Consider the following 21,456-nt stretch of genomic DNA (forward strand, 5'->3'; position numbering starts at 1 on the left):
AAAGATTTAAGCAAGTTCAAGATTTAAGCAATTTAATACCATACTATGTCACCTGTAGTAACCTACAAAAAGAATACCACTAAGTCTATTAGTTATTAAGAGATAATAATATTAAAAAGTACGTATTAAAAAAGTATATTAAAAACTATGTATTATTTCAATAAAATCATGGATTTATTTCAAGGTTTCCGTGTATTATTATAGCCAGTGGAAAAAACCTTTATACCCTTGAAATTACTGTTTTTAATTATAGGAGGATGAAAACAATGTGGTCGGTATGGGAGTTTTAAGAATCACTGGACCGAAAAGGACCGCGTAAAGCGTAGGGAAGTTCATCTTATAAAAAATATCGATACAATAAATCCTTCCATATCAATCATGTACCATATTCCAGATTTCCATACATCGTATTTACGATAACGACAGTAAACGACAGTTAAAATACTCTGGGTTTGGATAAATGTGTTAACTTTGATTCTATCGACATTTTAGAGAAAGTATAGATATTTCAATTTATTAGTAGTCTTGGACATCACTATTAGTGCGGAGAACACAACAAAACACGAAGGTGTAAAGTACATATTTTGCGTTGGAGCATTATAAATCGATTAACTCTACATACATTTATTTATATCCGATTGCTATGTTAATATTGCACGAGATTGAAAGATGCATTTGGGACCACATGCATCCCGCTATAACTAGTTATTGTTTCGTTCATTTATACAGTTGAGAATATTCCCTTTTAGATAAAAATATTATTTTCATTTTTATATGATGATGTTCAGGAATTTTATTCACCTAAATTATTAATCGTCTTCCTTTTTTTGCCTTAGGTGTAGTGTTTTCTATTTTATACATTTGCCATTAATATTTTATTGGCAAAGCTAGGAAAATGCTTATTGCTTTCTTTTTCGTTGATTCAAAAAGAATAATTAACACTATAACCAACATAAAGAAAAAGAATGTACTATACTCATCGTCGAATAACGTCATTTATGTTCATATACATATTTCAATCTTAATCCAATGAAAATACGAAACCAGCATTATTGTAGTTGCAATAAATATCATTTTGTACTTTTGGCAATTCAGGATATTTAAATTTGAAAAAATTACCAAGAAATTACTCGCATTTCCTTCTTGCAGAGAAACTTAACCTATATATTAAGGCGGCTAAAAGATCGGAGGATAAGAACCATGTCAGTCCATGTTATTTTCACCCAGAGACGGGAAACCTGTCCAGAAGTAAAATTAAACCAGATAAAAATACCACAATCTAACAAAGTCAAATATTTAGGTATGCATCTGGGCAGACGACTAGACTTAGAAAACGCATACATGGAACAAGAGAAAAACACTTATCAACAGTTAAGGAAACTTTGCTGGCTTCACAACTATCGTTATAAAATAAAGTCTTATTGTATAAATGCGTACTAAAACCCATCTGGACCTACGGTTTGCAGTTGTGGGGCACAACATCCATATCAAACATAGAGATTTTACAGCGATTTTAATCCAAAACTCTTGGCATGATAACTGATGGAGCCCCATTTTATTTCTTGCATCCTGCATACCAAACCAGCCCATCTTAAGCCGGATTTAGTAATCATTATTTCAGCGCTCTCGCAGATATATTTTTCAAGGACCGATACGTTTGAGACATGATAATACCATTTGATTCTTAACAGTTGTCTAAGGTGTCTCTGTTGCAACTTGTTTAATGCGTTCATATGCCGGCGGTAGAGCACCCAGGTTTCGCTTTCATATAACATGGTGGGAATTATTATTGCTCGGTACACTGCAAGTTTTGTTTTTGTCTCATATCGTGATTGTAGAAAACCCTGTCTTTTAATTTCCAGAATGCTCCTGAGGCGCTGTTAGTTCTGTGTTGAATTTCAGAGTCGATATTGGCCTTTTCCGAAATCAAACTGCCGAGGTAATTGAATTCCACTACATATTTCAATAGTTCTTCTCCGATTTTTACAGTATTGTTATGATTTCCCGATGGAGTACACATGATTTTAGTTTTATTGTTGTTCAGTTAGGTTAGGTTGCTGTAACGTTTTTACAACTAGAGGGCAGTCATCAGCGTATTGAAGTTCGGTGACCTGTATCTAATGCCCCTTCCTCTTTCCTGTAGTTTGCTGTCCACTCTTTTAGAGAGCGCTTCCATGAATATGTTGAATATGAGAGGCGCTAAGACATATCCCTGCCAAAACTCCTGTATTTGTTAGGAAGGGATCGCTCAATGATACATATGATGTGACGCTGTAGACTTGTTGTTATTATGTAGACGTTTCCACACTGTAAAAACTTGTTGGGCACTCCTGACTTTTACATAATTGTCCAAAGTGCATCTCTGTTTACAAATGCGAAGGCATTTGTTAGGTCGATGAATGCAATATAAAGTTTACTCTGCTGCTCCTTAACTTTTTGCTGAAGTTGGTGGACGGATAAAGGTTGATTCTCACTATACCTTCCGTTTCCATTCCATATCCATTCCATATCCGTTCCGTATTTTTATTGTATTGACGCTATACGTAAGCTTCCGTTCCGTATCAGTTCCATACTTTTTATTGTACAATTTATATCATTACGAAAGTTTTATTTTAAAAATTTGTATCTTTTGAAAAAGGTAATAGATTTAATTAAGAGACGAAAGAATAAATAAATATCAGCAAAATTTTAACAGAGCTGGTACAAATGTAAGAACTTGACAACGCTGTTTCCGATACGCTTCAGTCCGTCCGCCAAAAAAATGTATGGAAGGAAAGGATATAGAACAGATGGGAAACGGAACGGATAGTGTTCCTATTCATTTACATGATTTTATGTAAACGGAAGGGAAACGGAAGGGAGCTGATATGGAAGATATAGTAAGAGTCAACCTTTATATGGACATGGAATCAACGGTTCCGCGATTGTGGCGAAAGCCCGTTTGCGATTCTGGGAGAATTTTTCTATATGTGGGTGTAGCATGTACTGGCAAGACAACTGATGATAACCGAACCCAACCAGACTTTTAAAGGTTAAAAGACGAGCTTCCAAGATTCTCTCTCTGTTAAAAAGAAAAGATAATTAATTACATGGACATATCAATGCCATTATACTTCAACAATAAAATTGCTAAAATCTAGTTAAATGTCGATAATACGACTCGCTAGAATGAAAGAAGTTAAAAAATCCATTTTAATGCATCTGGATGATAGGCATCACTTTTAAATCTGATATCATCACCACTAATCAATATAATTATAGATAAATCTCGTAAAACCAGTGGCAGCGATTGGTAATATAATTTTACTGATGACCTAGAAAATTCATCACCATTCTCGACGCGGTTTAGATTACATTCACTTGAGAGCATAATTTGTTCAATGCCGAACGCACGAAAGACATCTTTATCGTCTAAAATTTACTTTTAAATTGTGCATTTCCATCATGCACTTAAAATGATGCACTTTATCTACTGCTTAAATGGATATTATTTTTAGAAACTGCAGTACAGTTAAGAGAAAGTATAAATAAAATATTGCACGGATTAAGGAAATGACGGTGTAGTATCTTCATTAGTGCAAATAAAGTATTTACTAAAAAAAGGATGAAAGTTTAGTATGCGTGGGAAGTAAATGTTATTCACAGTGTTTTATAAAGAATAATTTCAGAACTGTGTATAATATAAAGAATATATACATTTTGAAAGTAATAATATCTAAACTTTTGAAGTACATTTATAGTCACTTAAAGTGTTCCAGCTTCAAGTCCTTATACTAATAGTAAAAGAACTACTATTATAGATCAGGAAAAAAACAGACCGTCAACTGGAAAGGCAGGCAAGAGGAACATAACAAGGGCTTTATCCAAGGACCCAATTCAAAATGTAAAGGAACTGGTAATGCTCAGCATAAATAAAGTAAGGGTTACAATAGATCTCCAGACAGGACATAGCTACCTGAACAAGCTCAATCTGAATCAAAGGAAGTCTTTAATTCAGGCTCTGCTATATAGATCCTGAAACACCAGTGGTAGAACTCTGTAACTAAATAGCGATCGGTAACGATGAAGAATACTGTCGTAGAAACTAAACGGCAATCGACAGTATTTTTATCGTTACCGATCGCTATTACAGAGTTCCACCCCAGAGTACTTATGGAGGCTCTTGATCGACACTTTCTATTTAGGAAAACAAGGCTAGAATTAAATGAGAGACGTCCTATCAAGAATATGCACAAGCTGGTGCAGGGAACAGGGGTAGGAGACTAAGTGCAGTCTTCTGCAGACTCTGTAATATAGATCATGAAACAGCAGAGCACATAATATGTTACTGTTTGTTACTGGATCACAAGCGACACTTTCTATTTGTGAAAGCAAGGCTAGAATCGCAGGAGCAAAGCTGGTATCCCATCAAGGACATACACAAGTTGTTGGAGGACACAGGGACTGGAGACTAGATGCATACATGTAGAAGGATGTAGAATGAGTGACAGAGAGGGGGGTAATTACCTCAACCTTAAAGGTCTATTGTGTCTCCCTTTCTTAAGTTATAACTAATCTTACATGGGAATTTTCCTGTTGTAGGGGGACAGGGTCCCATCCTCCTCTGACAACAGGGGGTATACGTACCTCCAACGTATAAACAATACTTCCAACGATGGTATACACCCTTCCACGGTTGGAGTTGCCCTCAGTGCCCTTCACAATCGAGGAGCGGATTGGAATCTATTCTTTCTCTATTGCCTCCTTGGATCTATTGATTAATTCTCATTATTAGTGCAGAGATAGAAAGGAGACAAACACAATATGCCTGCGACCTGCGACCGCAGTCTGTGAGCACAGGTCGCAGTGTTTCCGGCATAAAACGACCCCTAATAATGTGAAAAAATTAAAAGGAAATCAAGAAGAAGAAGTAGAAGGCCATTACTTGCACATGCACTTGCAGATTAAAAGTGTGCTTTAAGTTTTCAAATTTCAAAGAAATATGCAATAGTTGGTTGAAACATAATGGGAACCAAATCATTGGATTAGTGTAAAAAAATTGCAGTAAAGCACACACCATTAACGGGTACTACACGGAAAAAATCAAGCAGTATCTAAATTTTGCTACAAAACTGTAGCACGGTAAATGATTTATATCAACTAAAAATATATCTGCTGTTACCTAGTTTAATAAAAAATTAAGGTTTTGTTGTAGCAATGAGTCTTATATATTTGTAAACAAGCTCTTGTAACAATCATTGCAAAAACCGAATGGAAACGTTAGCTAGTAAGTAGTACTACAAAAAGTTGTAGTAAAATTTGCTTATGGTTGGCCTAGTAATTGAAACCGTTGGCGGGCGGGTTGTGACAATTTTATAAAGTCATCATCAGGGGAGAGGACGTGTATATGCGTGGAATTTGTAATCGTGCTGTAAAAGCAAATAAAACATCAATTGAATGCGCTACATATTGTGCTTGGGTCCACAGGGAATGTTCCGGTCTCGGAAAAGTGAAGTATGACGTAATTGCTGCCGAATTTCGTAAAAGAAGAGTCATAAGTGATACTCTAAACAATGTAGGAAAACTGAGGACTATCAAAGCGAGGAAATCTGAAAGATTATCATTTGGAGTCGTCCGCGACGCATCGATTTAGAATACGAAAATTTTTCTCTGCAATATGTCGTATTGGTTAAGAGCATATTGTTAGTAATTACTACTACAAAAGTATTTAGAATTGCCGATAAGTAATTTGTAGAATGTAGAATGTTTAGGAGGAGTTAATCACCGCGACCTTACAGCTCTATTGTGTGTTATAGTTCCTTTCTTGAGTTATAGCGAATTATAACTCATCATACAGTCTCAAGGCTTTAACAAAAGTCAGTATCTGAGACGGCTCCACACAGGCCAGCTCTCCATCCTCGACATCAGCCGTACCAAAGTTCATGGCATGAATAGTCGTCGCGTCGTCTTGGCGCACTCAGTGATAAGGTGTTCTGGTGTTTCTCCATTTTCCCCACAGAATCTGCAGTAGCCGTTGTTTCTCAGCTTCAGCCTACTGAGGTGTTCGTTGAGGAAGACAGTGTTCTGTTAGAAACCCCGTGACAATCCGAAGATTGTTTTTACTTAAATCAAGGAAAACCTTTGATTTTTCGGTCGTAAATTTTGTAAATAAGTAATTTAGATTTCACTGCAATTTGTAGGTTTGCTTAAAATCGAAGCAATTTGCCGACATTTGGATTACATTTTTACTATAATCTTTGAGGAATGATACTAACCTAACCTAACCCTAAACTTTTTAACTACAAAAAATAGTACGGTTTCTATCAAATAAACTTTTAGTTCCGTAATCGAGTGCACGATTTTTAAATTAATTGTTGCTAACCATGGACATATCGGTGCCGTGCTGACTAAGTGGCATTTAAATTTCCCGCTGGGGATTCAGGTGGTAGCTCTGCTGTAAAAATGTCAAGTTGCCGCATTTATTAATTTATTTCCTGACATTGTCATTCGTTTTGACACTTTAGTTTTTTTATTATGAGTTTTTGGCTTAAATAAATAATGCTGTGATACTGTAAGCTTAAAAATGTTTACTAGCAGATCTTGCAGTCAACCACTGCTTTTTAGAACCTCTTTTAGTTCGAAATGTACAAGATAGCTTAATAGGCGCTGCAAAAAACTCATCTCAACCTTATTAGAATATTTTGAACGGGAAAGCGGTAGTAATGGTCCGTTATGTCCCTTAAGTGCTGTTATTTTATAAAATTGTTTATAATTAATTGACTAAAAGAAAATATATAAAAGTAGGCAACGCTGTGCCGGTCAAGCTTAATCACGTGACTAAACCTATGAACTGTATTTAAATATTGCTACATAGTCCATCATTAGTCGAAATAGAGTAGGAATCTCGGAATTCAAGATAACCGGCTGTAAACTCGTACAAATCTTTATTTTAGCATCCTAAAACATGTCTCAAAACCTACATATTATAGCGTGTGCGCGACTTGTAGGTAACTGAGGTCAAAGGTTAAAAAATCGATTTTTTGCGCATTTTTTGCAAATATCTCGTTCCCTTTCACGTTTACGCTATTTATATTTATTATAAATATCATAGAGGATAAAATTCTCTACAACTATTGTTTCAAAATTTTTTTTATATCTCAAACCGTTTTTGAGATAGGTGAGCGCGCAGTCTTTCATTATGTACGGTCTCATTCAAGTTCAACCTGTAGTCTCGGTCAAAAACACGCCGGAGAAAATCCGTTAATTATTGAAAAATATATAATTATAAATAATTTACATTTTTTCATAAAAGATCATATTGAATATAATTTTTTTTTCATAAATTAAGTATATCTTCATTTAATAATAACACTTACCTCTTTGTACAATTAGAAAATTAACAAGAATATAAATTAACAGAAATACTTTCATTACATTTTAATTATACTTAGATTTATACTAATTACATTTTAAGTAAATAAAAAGACAAGAAATACATTTTTAATTTATATGTCTATTAAAAAATACGATTTCATACATTTCTCATGATTGAAATTAAAAAAATTGAATAAAAATAAAAAGAACTCCATGTTCTTATTTTTAGTTTTCTTCTTCTTCATCATCGTCGTCTGGTCGTGGAATTTCAAATTCTTCTTCATTTTCATCTTCAACTACATTTGTCTCCAAGTCTTCTAGGATTTCGGGGTCAAATGTACCATCTTCATTGACATCACTCTGATAGGGTAAAGCATTGAGACAAGCTTGTCCATTACACTGGCCACAAGCTAAAAAGCACGGCAACCATGACTTCCTGCATCCACATAGCGAACCACAACCATTCTTGCAGTTACAGAATATTGTGTTCAGCAAATTTTCTGGAGCTGGAGGTAGAATAGTAGTGGTAGGTTCCAGGAATCCATTACGCATTATCCAATCCCAGTCCTGGGGTTCTAAATCATGCCCTAACCAAGTCTGAACTTGGTAGTAAACACGATTGAAATGTTAGTGAGCTGCTGCACTTGTTGGTGGAAGATTTGATAATTGCACAGGTTTATTCAGTTTGGTTGATTTGATGAATTGTGTATAACGATGATGATCGATACTATAATTAAAAAGTAATTAAAGTATTTCTGTTAATAATTTTCTAGTTATTGTACAAAGAGGTAAGTGTTATTAAATGAAGATATACTTAATTTATGAAAAAAATTATTATATTCAATATGATATTTTATGAAAAATGTAATTATTTATAATTATTATATATTTTTCAATAATTAACGGACTTTATACGGCATGTTTTTGACCGAGACTACAGGTTGAACTTGAATACATAATTAAAGACTGCGCGCTCACCGCTCTCTCTCTCTCTCAAAAACGGTTTGAGGTATAAAAAAAATGTTTGAAACAAAAGTTGTAGAGAATTTTATCCTCTACAATACCTATAATAAATACAAATAGCGTAAATGTGAAAGGGAACGAGATATTGCAAAAATGCGCAAAAATCGATTTTGACCTTTGACCTCAGTTATTCTCTGTCGCGCAGTCGCTCTCATATGTAGGTTTTGATACATGTTTTAGGATACTAAAATATAGGTTTATACGAGTTTACAGCCGGTTATCTCGAATTCCGAGCTGAAACCCCTAAGATGACTGGACTAACAGCTTGTATTTTGCCCATATACTACTACAGTTTCCAACATAGGTTCTTACAATTGTAGTATTATTCACAACATTTTTTTTCCGTGTAGAGTATCTAACTAAATCTTCCTAATATATAGATTCGAAATAAATAAAAGACATAGTAAATTTTAGTTTCTCGTATGAATATTTCATGTTTTCTATATTAGTTACCGTTCAATATATCAGACTATGAGAGTGCAGTTTTGACGTATGCAACAATTAATTATATAATTAAAAATAACATTCCTTTTACTTAGTTTGCTAGCTGCATGGTTTATAGGTTGACCTACAGTACAACCATATTGTTTCGCGGCGCCTTTTTATGATTAAAAACGTCGGTTTGCATGCAGATGATACCTGATGAGTACTCGTTGCATCGACCGTTTTCACGACTGAAGAGGCGAGCCGAGGTGAAAGCGAGAGGTCTTTGCTCTCCAGCTGGAAATCGGGTCAAACGAATACGTTTGAATATTGCTAACAGCTGATGGCCTAAGGAGGTCCATTACGGCCTAAACGTAATGATATATGTGGCCATTAAGTCGCGCAAAAAAGATAAACTTGCTTCGAACGCGCCGCCGAAGATGGGCAATTGAATTTTATTATATCGGCGTCGAGCATCAAGAGGTTAGGCATTAAATTATTGTTAGAAGTTCAGATCAACAAATAATTATTTTATGGATTTGATTTGTTTTTGAGTAGATTCGTAAATTCGAACATTTTAACAATAACACACCATTAGACTTTTTATCGCTGCACTGGCGCAGGTATAGGGATTCCATACAAGTTTTTAGAAATTCCGTGTGGGGAGTGAGCTCTGGGCTCGAATTCTGGAACTGCGACATAAAAAAGTTAGGCTTTCAAAGCCGTAAGCGAAAGTATTCGATTAGCGGAACGCCAAGCAGTCGATTCTGGTATTCTCGTTGCTGTGCGAATCGTTTTCTGGATTCGCGTTGAGCACATAATATAGCAATTAGCAATTTCTCAGGTATCTAATAGTCAAATGTGGATAAAACAATGAAAAATGTCAATGTTACGTGAATTTCATAACCTATTGATGAGTTATGTCAACTTATTTTTTTATGGATCTCTCTTGGATCTGTCATTATCCTTATTATACGAGGGAAATGTTGAAGACGTTTTTCAGCATTTTCGATGTTTTGGACAATATTTATAGCTGCCAAGTCGTAAATTAGCAATTACCTACATATTGTGAAATTTATAGAAGAAGTAGTTTTCACTAAAAAGCAAGAGAATGCACAAAATCACATTTTTTTCTATTTTTACAGATAGTTCGACAAGCAAAACGATCCTTTAAGGTAGCCGTTCTCGAATCGCTTAGCGCAATCAGTAAAGACGCTAAGCGCGTCAGATGAGAATATCCAAATCGGTAGTTAAGAATACCAAATCGGAAAATACCAAACCGGTAGTTTAGTTTAGTTTAGTTTAGTTTATTAATTCCTTTTAATATAAATACATGGTACTTAGATTATAGGATCGTCGATAAATATATATACAGAAAAACAACAATTTTTGACAGAAAATCATACAAATACAAATATAAAACAACTATACATGTTTTTATACACAAACAAAAACAATTGTAAAGAAGAATCATTATTATATATGTGCTGACAAGCCTGGAATTTCCGGCTCCCGGAAGAATTCGTCTAGAGTGTAATAGCTCCTTGATATAAAAAATTTCTTTAAATTAAACTTATTTTTTTTTTGTTTAGGTTTAGAGAGTTAAACTCTACGGACACTCTTCTCATTTTGTTTAAACACTTTCTCCCAAATATTGATGGGTTGTGTTGCCCCATAGTAAGGCGCGTATATGGGATATCAAATTCATCTTTGTAGCGGGTGTTGTGACTGTGAACTTCCCGCCGTCGGGATAATTCTTCCTCATTCTTAATTGTAAATACAATAATTGAATATAAGTACAAAGAATATAAAGTCATAATATTTAGCGATTGAAAACATGGCCTGCATGAGTCTTTCTGACCCCTCCCAGCCATGATTCTTACTATTTTCTTTTGGGCCACAAAAACCGAACCCACTTCACCGGAGTGTCCCCAGTACACCAGACCATACGCCAACACAGATTGTACCAATCCATAATAAATCAGTTTATTGTTTCGCCAGAAACTGTATGCTTCAAGTTTTTAATCAAAAGGAAGCAGAACTTAACTTTGCAGTTACTGACTTGGTATGGCCTCTCCATGTTAGCTTCTGGTCTAGATGTACGCCCAGGAATTTACTGCAGTGGACACTCTCAAGAGACCGATTTTCGGCCTTCACTAACAAACTATAGTCGAGGGATCTATTCTTTGTAGCAAACTCTACTATATTAGACTTGGAAGCATTTAGTTTAAGTCCATTATGGTAAGACCAGCTCAGCATTTGCTGGACTGTCCAGTATTATGACGTTACAGTCATCCGCGTATAGGATTGGTACACCATACGTGGATATTTTTTGTGGTAAATCATTAATAAATACATTGAATGACGTTGGCGATAGACAAGAGCCTTGAGGTGTTCCTAGGCTAATTTTTTCCATCTCAGATCTAGTACCGTCCTTCTCAACTAACTGAGTTCTGCTAGACAGATACGATTTTAGCCAGTTCAGAGGAGGGCCCCGAATACCCATGCAGTTTAATTTATGAATTAAAAGTTCATGATTCACCGAGTCAAATGCACGCGTCATATCAAAAAACAAACCACAAACAAATTTTCGTTCTTCTAAGCCTTTTATAATATTTTTTGTAGCATTATTAAGTCCGTTTCTGTGGAGAAATTTGCCCTGAATCCATTTTGATGGGGAGATAAAAGATGGTATTTTTCTAACAACTTACAAAGCCTTTGATTAAAATATTCAAAAATTTTAGCAAACTGGCTCTGAAGGGCTACAGGTCTATAGTTTTTTGCTTCGCGTTTATCCCCCTTACCTTTATAGATTGGCAAAATTCGAGATTTTTTAAATATGTCGGGATATATCCTCTGTGCAAAACTATGGTTAATGACCACCGACAAAGGATATGATATTTCCGCAACTTCGATTAATAAAGTGCCCGGAATACCATCGACGCCGTATGATCGTTTATTGGATACTCTGTGTATAGCTTTCAAAATTTCTTCAGGATTGGTTGGATATAGAAAAAATGGCCTATTTAAAGAATTATTGTTAAAAAACTAGATTTTCTGTGTCTTGTGTGGTATTATCGACAAAAAACTTATTTAATTTATTACAAATTGTTTTTGTATCTGAAATAATAACATTCTCGGAGAGTGGGTCATATAAATGCGATACGGATAAACTATTTCTACTTCCTTGTCTGTTCTCGTTTGTGACCCTCCATGCTGTTTTATTTATATTTTTTGAGGAAGAATACGATTATCGTTAAACGTTCTTTTTCATATTTTAATTTTTGCCGGTAGAGTTTTCGTACTGCCAGGTAGCGTTCGTTATACATAGCGTTATTTATATGTTTGTTTATTGAGGCCATTTCCTTTACTAATTTTGATAGTTCCTTTGTTTCCCTTGATATCCACTGATTTTTATTGATTTTGGCCTCATTTTAACCATTTGCAGTGGGAAAGCAAAATCAAACATGTGAAAGAAATTGTTAAAAATGATTCAAAATCAAATTAGCCTCTATGTTTAGATCCGTTACAGAAAACCAGTCAGTATTAGAAATTAATTGATTAAAAGTAAAAATCGAATTCGCATTAAATTTTCTTTTCTCCGACATAGGATAAACAAAGAGCTTGTTTAACTTTTTAAATTTTAAAATTTGATATGTATGGTCCGAAAGTTCATTATCATTAACTGCAGTCGAAAATTCTAATATATCAGTAAATATATTGTCGATACATGATTCGGTATTACTTGTTATACGAGTTGGCACAAAAATCGTAGGCTTTAAATTATACTCCAACAATAGGTTGGTCAGTATTGATTTGCTGTTATCATTCACCGCAGACAAGAAGTTCACATTCACGTCGCCACAAATTATATAATTTACTTGATTGTCATAATAAGTACATAAAAATGATGACAATCCATTCACAAAGATATCAAAATTTGCATTTGGAGATCTATAAAGAGTACAGACTAAAAATGTTTGAGAATTAATATTTATTTTAACTGAGCATATTTCGAATTCTTTTTCGATACAGATCTTTTCACTTGAAATATTTATACAATCAAGGCCGGCTTTTAATATGATGCAGACTCCACCTCTCTTGAATTCCTTTCTACAAAATGAGCTAACCACTCTATAATTACCAAAACTCAAAGAGCTAATACTACCCTCTGTCCAATGCTCTGACAGGCAGCAGACATCGATTTTGGATCCATCAGAATTGCTTCCAGGCTTATCAGCTTGTCTGGGGTCAACCCCTGAATATTAAAATGCATTATGTTGATGGTATCTCGATCATGGTCCTGTTTAAAAATCGTCTTCGTTGTCGGAGACACCTGTGCAATAGTTTCTTAAGTCCTGCGGTTTTTGTTTTTGTTTGATGGGAAGTAGAATCTGTTGATCCACGTTCCATTGGGCCATATATTTCCATCCATGATTTCGTCCTTTTGTCGAATGGTGCGCGAATTCTAAACGATGCCACTCTGTCGCTGTTTTTTCTGTTCCAACTTTGTACACTCAATTTTGCAGATCTGAGAAAGGTGAGATATTATATCATCTTGAGATGTATTTCTATCCAGACGAGTAACATAAATCCAGGCATGCTTCTCAACAGCTTTAAAGACTTGTCTCTCTACATTGCTCCCCTTGATGTACCTCTGCTGCTTAGGTCTTCCGGATTTCTTATGTTGTTGATGCGAACACTCTCTATGCGATTTGTTAATAGCTTCTGGTTTTTTTCGGCGCCCTTATTCGACAAATTGTTGCTATTTGTCTCCCTCTTGCGGTTTATCTTAATAACACTTGGATTAAGTCTAGATTCCTCTATTTGTTGTGTTCAGTCAACGTTGCAGTTGTAGATGGCGGTGACTTTGTTGTTTTGGTTTTGGTTATATTATTGCAAATATTTTTATTTTCTTGGTTTTGGTAAATACTCAAAAGATTTTTCCAGTGTGTGTATTCTTGTGCCTTGCTCCTTAATTAGTGTAGACTGTGTACTTACAGTTTCCAGAAGCTCGTTCAATTTCTTGTCTAAATTCTGGAAGACTGCTGACAAAATAGATGTGTTTTTGACACATTGATCACAAACCATCGTAGATTAGGACACTCTGGTAAGATTTTACTTTCATTTCTTCCGAGATTGGTACAATGCTTATGCACTATTTGCTCACATATTCCGCTACATTTAATTATAGTATCGCTTTGCTTAAAATTCACAAAACACTTGTTACAATTTTGAACATTGTTTATAGCTGCCGCCATCTTTAAAAAAAATAGTAGGTAGCGCGTGCTAAGCGAAAAGTAACGGCTCAGGGCCCGAATTCTGTAACTTAGAAAACGCTAAGCACTTTATACGCCCAGCGTAATGACTAGAGTTAATTTTTCGCTTAGCTCGCATTTCATTTGATGCGCTTAGCGTCTTTACCCTTTGCGCTAAGGTTTTGAAAACAGCTACCTTAAAGGATCGTTTTGCTTGTCGAACTGTCAGTAAAAATAGATATAATTGTGATTTTGTGCCTTATCTCTTGATCTTTATTGAAAACTACTTCTTGTTCTATAAATTCCTCAATAAGTAATTTTAAGCCAATTCTTATCTTTAATGACTAGTTTCACTTAGTTAGTCATGGAAACAAGTACAATCGTCGTTGCTTTCAGAATTGTGATCTGTCACATCCACACTTTGTAAATTAAAATAAACAAAAATTGTAAATATGAATTTTTCAAATGAAGAAAAGTGTGTAGGATTATTGGTTCAACTTTTCTTGGCCATACATTTCGAGGATACGTTGACCGGTGAACGTTACTTACGTTTTTTAGAGGACAGTTTTAAAGACATGTTAGAAAAGTTAAATTTAGATACTCGCGCATTAATAGAGTGGTTCCAACATGACTTTTATTATGACACCCCTATATGAATAGCTAGAAATTCAGTTTTAAAAGATGCATTTATGTATACTCAAAACAATGGCAGATTTTCTTTCTCAAAACAATGGCGGCAACATTTTCTAAAATAACTTAAAGTGTATGTAGTGATATCATTTTTTTTTAAGTTTTAGTTTGTGTAATGTAAATTGTAAAGAGCAGTTTAATAATGTATGTTGTATTTTTGTAAGTTATAAATCATAACATAATAAGAACACCATGCCAACTAAGTGAAATCAGTCAAGAAAGATAAGGATTGGCTATAACCCTTGTATATGTACATATATATTTTCTATAACTCAGTAATTTTTTGAAAAAAAAAACATTTATCGCTAAAAAGCTTAAAAAATGGCGCTTTTTATGAAGTCATGGCCAACTATGGTTTCCATTTTAAAAAAAAAACATATATTTGTGTCATATGTCAAAAATGACAGCTTTTAAAAAATTGGAGAACACAAACTCATTAGGGATGTGATTATATCACAGTTAACTTTTGGCTGAAAAGTTTTTGTCTAAAATAGATTATAATGGAATTAGGGACAATTTATAAAATAGCCAAAATTTGTTTTTTTCGAAATATCTAGTAAGCCATGAACTTTTTCAAAAATCTGAAAGGCGCATATTTATGACCCCACAAAACTGAAATTCTTTCCGCTTTTAACCGACTCTCTATCTCCAGTAGTTTCCGAGATACCCATAGAGAACATCGTAGGAAACTCACCCTGTATTCAAAAAGAGCACGTAGTCATAAGAAAATAGAGACAAACCATTCAAAATTCCCATCCACTAAGGCACCGAAAGCGAAAAATCAACCAGATAGATATCATCCCTTCGAACACTGTGTTTACTGGCAGATGATTAAAACAACTTAATCATCTTTAGCGTCAAAGTTTTCAATTTAAATTGTAATCTGATATTAGTTTCTATAATAGTTTCTAGATTTTTATTCCATATTAGTCTCTATATTTATGTAGTTAACGTCGGTAAAAAACCGCCAGATGTTATATTCGATGATCTGTAGTTGTTTTTAGTAATTTATTTTTCTATTAACGCCTTTATAAAATCATAAATATAAATATAATCATAAATTTAAATCAAGAAGACATGAAATGAGTTCTTTTTGGTTTTTTAAAAATTTATTTTTGATAAATTTGAGTATTGTTTTTGAAATTATTTGAAATAAATGTAGTGAACTACAAATGTGGTTTAATTATGCCACTACTGATTATAATATACATATACTGCCTAACAAAAACTATTTAAGGTTTCTGAAGACATAAATTGAACTGTATAAACTTACGGTACTTTTAAGAGGCTTGTATGGCATGGTTACGAGAGTATTCGTTGTATTCCATAACAATAGCAGCCAACAATGGTTTTTTACACACTCTGCTTTCTCTTTTAATCAGCTGTAGGTGTCAAAACAATCTCGTGTATGTACAGGGTGGTTGAAATTGGTCTGTTTTAACAGAGAAAACCTATTTCCTGACTAGATAGAGCAAAATCGACATAGATGTCATGGACTCGATTTCTGAGACATGTTTAATGGCGTAAACCGCCTGCTGATATTTTCACTGCCAACTGATATACGGGGTCTTTTGAATTTTTTACAGTTTGGAAAATTGCCCATAACTTTTGTATTTCGCGGAATAATAAAATTCTGTAAAAACGTTCTTAAGGTAATAGCATATAAACTGTGTATTACATTATATATAATATAAGTTATTCAGTAATCTGTTTTATGTTTTTTGTTATCATTGTACAATTTTCTTTATTGTTACAGGAAGAACCAACGGCTAAAACTGGCAATAAACGCCAAGTCGACGCCTTGAAGAAAGAGGCTTCAAAGACCAAAGAGATTGAAGATAACAATATCGACAGCTCAGACAGTAGCAGTGATGACTCGTCCAGTGAATCAGAGGAAGAACCAAAAGTTCATTTCAAATTACCCTTCAATTGGACTTCGACGATCTTGCTGGAACTCTCATTGCCAAAAAACCAGAGGTAGGTGTTTCAGATAGAAATAGAATATAAATTATGTTTCATAGATATTAATTTGGTTCCACGAACGCATAAAAAACTATGTAACTGTAAAAATATTGCCTATTCTGACTAGTGTCATATACCGGGTGCGTCTCAAAAGTGGCTCACCCCTATAACTTTTTTTATTTTTCCAGATAAAAAAAAAGAGATTTGGTATGTGAGGTTTGGTCATATGACATAAATTGCGATTGATTGCCCAACTAGCACACTTATTTTATAATTTTTAACTTTCGGTACTAGATGAATTACGTGAGGATGAGGAACATTCTGAGGATATAGTCAATGCAAAAAAAAAACACAAAGCTTGTAAACAATATTAAAACGTGGGCTGTGTCTTTTAATGTACTACATGTGGCGCTAAGGGCTTTATTTAAAAATTATTTAAAATAAATGATCGCTTTCCTAATATGCTTCCCCAAGACCCGAGAACTTTAAGCTTCAAATAGCTTTCCGTTAAAATATCCTAAATAGAATAATAATGAGGTTAGGTTTCTGAAACAGATATGTTGCACTAAACACAAATTAGTTCTGTTGTTGCCGCATCTACGACATATTTATATAACGGTTGCAACCGGAGCAATTAATCAACATAGATACTAACCGTTTTGTTATTGTTTTATAAGTGTTTTATATAAAACAATTAATTTGAATATGCGTCATATGGGCGACTATTTACTCCTGGGCTTATGCTCCACCTGAAGGGACGCGGACGTATGTAAACGAAAGCAAAAACCTATTGAGAGATACCAGAGCCGGAGTCAGGTAAATTTCTTTTACCCTTGACCACTATGTATATGTAAAATAGACAAAAACACAGGATATTAAGATGCAGTAAATTACGTACATACACGGTGTCCCATATAAGAATGCACAGTGTGCATTGCACACTACAGGGATCTCATAAACCAGAAGAGTTCCAAAGATAATTAAATTAGAGAAAAGCTGCGCCTTGCTGAATCCGGCAATATGATTTTTTAAAATTTTTAAAATTCCGATGATATTTGGGAAACACCGAATTTTCCCGATTTCAATCTTATTTTCTTCTCATTTTATTTGTAAAGATATGCGACAATGCAAATTTCACATTCCCATTGCTACTTTTCCTGCTCTACAAGTTGATGTTATTAGATTTTCAATCTGACGTTTTGTTTTTTTCTTAGCAACCATCAAGATTTGTTTCTTAGCAACCATCAAGATTTGTTTCTTAGCAACCATTCAAAATAGACCTATCAACCCTTATATCATTAAATTCGTCTCAATCAGCTCTATCGATATTCATCAAAATATACAGGGCTTTCTATTTAAAATTTGAAGTACCACGTGATATCTTTTTTTATCTATCCGTTACTTTACGGACACAGTGTATATTATGTACCTACTGTAAACAACTCACACCGAAAACTGCGATTTTTTATTTGTACGTTAAAAGGTAAAGAAAATGCACGCATTTTTATATGTAGTTATTAGCGATTTCAAAAATATATGCGAAATTTGTGGACTTTTAATTACGAAAAACAAACATTGATATTACATCAAAAACTTATTGGCATTTAGAACAAAAATAAGCATTACCATTGGAACATAGGAAATTTTTATTTCATTTTGTGAGTACGTTATCATTATTAGTACTGCCAATATTGCAACACGAAAATTGACACATGTCAAGCATTAAAAAAAAGTTTAATGATGTTAGTGCAAAAGCCCAATAAGAAAGTTTGTGAAATATTATTTTGAAAGTGGCGGCACGCTGTATGTCATAACAGATTCCTTCATTTTGTATCTTATCAGTATCAGTAAGGCCAAGACTTCAACTCGAAATTTGACAAATGCATAGAGTTAGTGCGAATATTACATAAGCTCTTTTATCTACACGTATATAATATGGTTATTTTTTTCTGAAATACGCCCCTGCTTAACTAAAACATTGCTTATTATTTAAATATTTTATAAAAATTTCTTAAAGATCAAAAACATTTTATACGAACACCGAAGGTGATAAAAGTAGTTTATAACATAGAAGCCATTGTTTTCGTTGTTTCCACTTCACCTTCCGACGGCCATTTTTAAACGCATTAAAAAAAATCATTTTCCCACAATAAAACGCCACAACTCTCTAGTCTAAGTATTTATATAGTGGTCTAGGATGGATCCTTTACGGTATTTTATTACAGTACAGGCCAAATGAAAGAAAAACACGAAATAGTATTTTTGATTCTTTCTCTTAAAACTCAAAAAGAGATAACATATTTAAGGCGCTTGAAAATTTTGCTATTTAAATACCATACATTATACAAAAAAAATTGCCTCGCAGTAAAATATCAGTCCTCAGATGGCATACCGAATTTCTTACCTAAGATTGGCTATTTATGGTCAGAGCTAAATGCAATATGGCTGGTGTACATTCAGACATAACTATATATTATGTTTTTAAAATTGTGACAGAAGACGCGATATTTAGCTTTTTTGTTCTCAGAACTATGATTAAAAGTGGGAAGTAAAAGCAAGTGTTGTTGTAAAAAAGTAGTATTCGTCAAAGCAAAGTCGGAACCGCTGGTATAACTAAACAACTTTTATAAAAGTGTTTTATTCTAGCTCGATAATTGTTGTATAATTGTCATAATTTTGGTAAACTATTTAACTCTGTAACTGTTTTCAATAAAAGTGTTTGTAATTGTTCCAAAAATATTTTTATAATAATTTTGTAAATGTTTATGTAATTGTCCGGTAAGCTATGGAAACTATAATAAAACAAATTAAAGAACTAAATTGCTGCAAAAAAATTGCGCCCTTTTTTGGGTTTATAAGCATTGTATAAACTATAAACGTTGTTGAAATGTTTATCGCAATACTGTTATTTTATAAAAAATAGTTCTGTAAACGTTCTTACGACATTTTTAAAACAGAAATTGTTAGTTAGATTGATATATTCAAATTATTTTTGGTCACTTCTTGTTTCACCGGAATTGACTACAACTTTGATTTTTAAATGGTACCTTTGTCATTTTTTACCTTAGTCGATAGAAAATGACACTCTAGAATAGAATGACATATCATATATCAACTTTTGACATTTTCGCTCTAAAAAATTGTATTTTAAATTTCAATCTAGAGTGCCACCGCTCGCTGTGTTAAAAACACTAATTTTTAATCAAGGAGCCTTGGAAAAATAGATTTGATCATCTAATGTTTTTTATGTCTTGTCCTGGCCGGTTAAAAGATGCCCAAATCGTATTTTTAATTGTATCTCAATTTTTTCAAATGGAACGAGGGTGGCTCATTAGCATGGAAACAGCATTTTTTTACGAATAAGTTGGTACCACAGACTTGTTGTTTCGAATCAAATTGTCGTTATGAACCGCATACCATAATTTCAAATCAACCATATAAGAAAATGTCAAAAGTTGACATATGTCATTTTATTCAGAGTGTCATTTTCTATCAAATAAAGTAAAAAAACGAGTAGTCATTTACGATAAAACATTTACCAAAAACAATTGAATACGTCAATCAATCCTAATTTATGTCATATACTAACATACCAAATTTCGTTTTTATCTGAAAAAAATAAAAAAGTTATAGAAGTGAGCCACTTTTGAGGCGCACCCGGTATACAAAAAATTGCAACTTGTCTATATACCCCGCTGGCAAACGAACCTTTAGGTCGGCGTTTGCATGTATAAGAGTGAGTCGTTATGGCAATCTAGTAAGTCAGAGTGAGCAAAAATACGAAGTATTTATTATATAACTACTTAATCTGACGCTAGATTCCATGCGCTTGGGAAAATACTTGCCTTCCGTCTTTATTCAGTTCATCTTATTTTACTAAGCGTGTTGACCGTACTCTTCGTACACATGAAAACCGGCACCCAAGACCAAAAATGCCGACCCTTAGTATATGTAACAGATAAGATAATATATAACAGATAAAATAAGATATTTATTTTTTGTAAACATTGCTGCGTTAATCCAACGGAGACTAATTGTTGCTACCACTGGTTTACTAATAATGAAATTTGCCTAACGGATAAAAAAATGCTTAACGTTCCGGGAAGCATATCTCTTCCCGTCGTCGGAAGCAAAAAACACAGAGAACAAAGAAAAATTATTATTAAAATGATGACATTTTCTATTGTGTAGCCATTTTTGTGACTGCTTTTGCAACGCCGCAGAAGGGTTATAGGCCTACAAATGGCATTGATGAGCCTTGTTTGTCAATTTTATCTGCCATTTTTCTTTATTTAGAGATATACATATCACATTAGATTACAGCTTATTCATTACCAGATGGCCACTGTTCTTGAGCATCTGCGTGTCGCCTACTGCGCCATATTCTCATACATATGCCATCAATTAGAGCACTAGTCTTAATCGTTATTTTAAACGAAGCTTTAATGAAATTTGTCTCATAACCCTTATTAAGTATATACGCAGATTTCCATGCAACTGATCGTAAAGTGGCAGGCTGGTTATAAATCATCTGTGAATAGATATATATTTAAGAGCTATCTTGTAATTGTATGTCGTGTTTTTTAGATCTAAAATGAACTGTATCGTTGAGAAGAAACGTGCCGAAGAAGTCGTTGACCACCAACCCAAGACTTTAAGATTACCTTTCGGAGTTAACCTTACCACTGACCCAAGATTCGAAAGGCTTACTGGTGAAAGAATGGTCATCATCTGCGAAAGTGGCCAT

The 21,456-nt window shown here is 33.9% G+C and overlaps 1 long non-coding RNA gene across 1 annotated transcript in view; it reads left to right on the forward strand.

Annotated features, from left to right (window-relative positions):
- The window catches only part of LOC115875117, a 31,769-nt gene extending 15,188 nt beyond the window's left edge, over positions 1–16,581 (forward strand). Inside the window, exon 2 of the long non-coding RNA XR_004048971.1 lies at positions 16,504–16,581. This is a non-coding gene — a long non-coding RNA (uncharacterized LOC115875117). The remainder of the gene's footprint in view (positions 1–16,503) is intronic.
- Positions 16,582–21,456: the final 4,875 nt, after the last annotated feature.

This window comes from Sitophilus oryzae, unplaced genomic scaffold (genome assembly GCF_002938485.1).
Source record: "Sitophilus oryzae breed Bouriz unplaced genomic scaffold, Soryzae_2.0 scaffold_1320_pilon_pilon, whole genome shotgun sequence".
NCBI lineage: Eukaryota > Metazoa > Arthropoda > Insecta > Coleoptera > Curculionidae > Sitophilus > Sitophilus oryzae.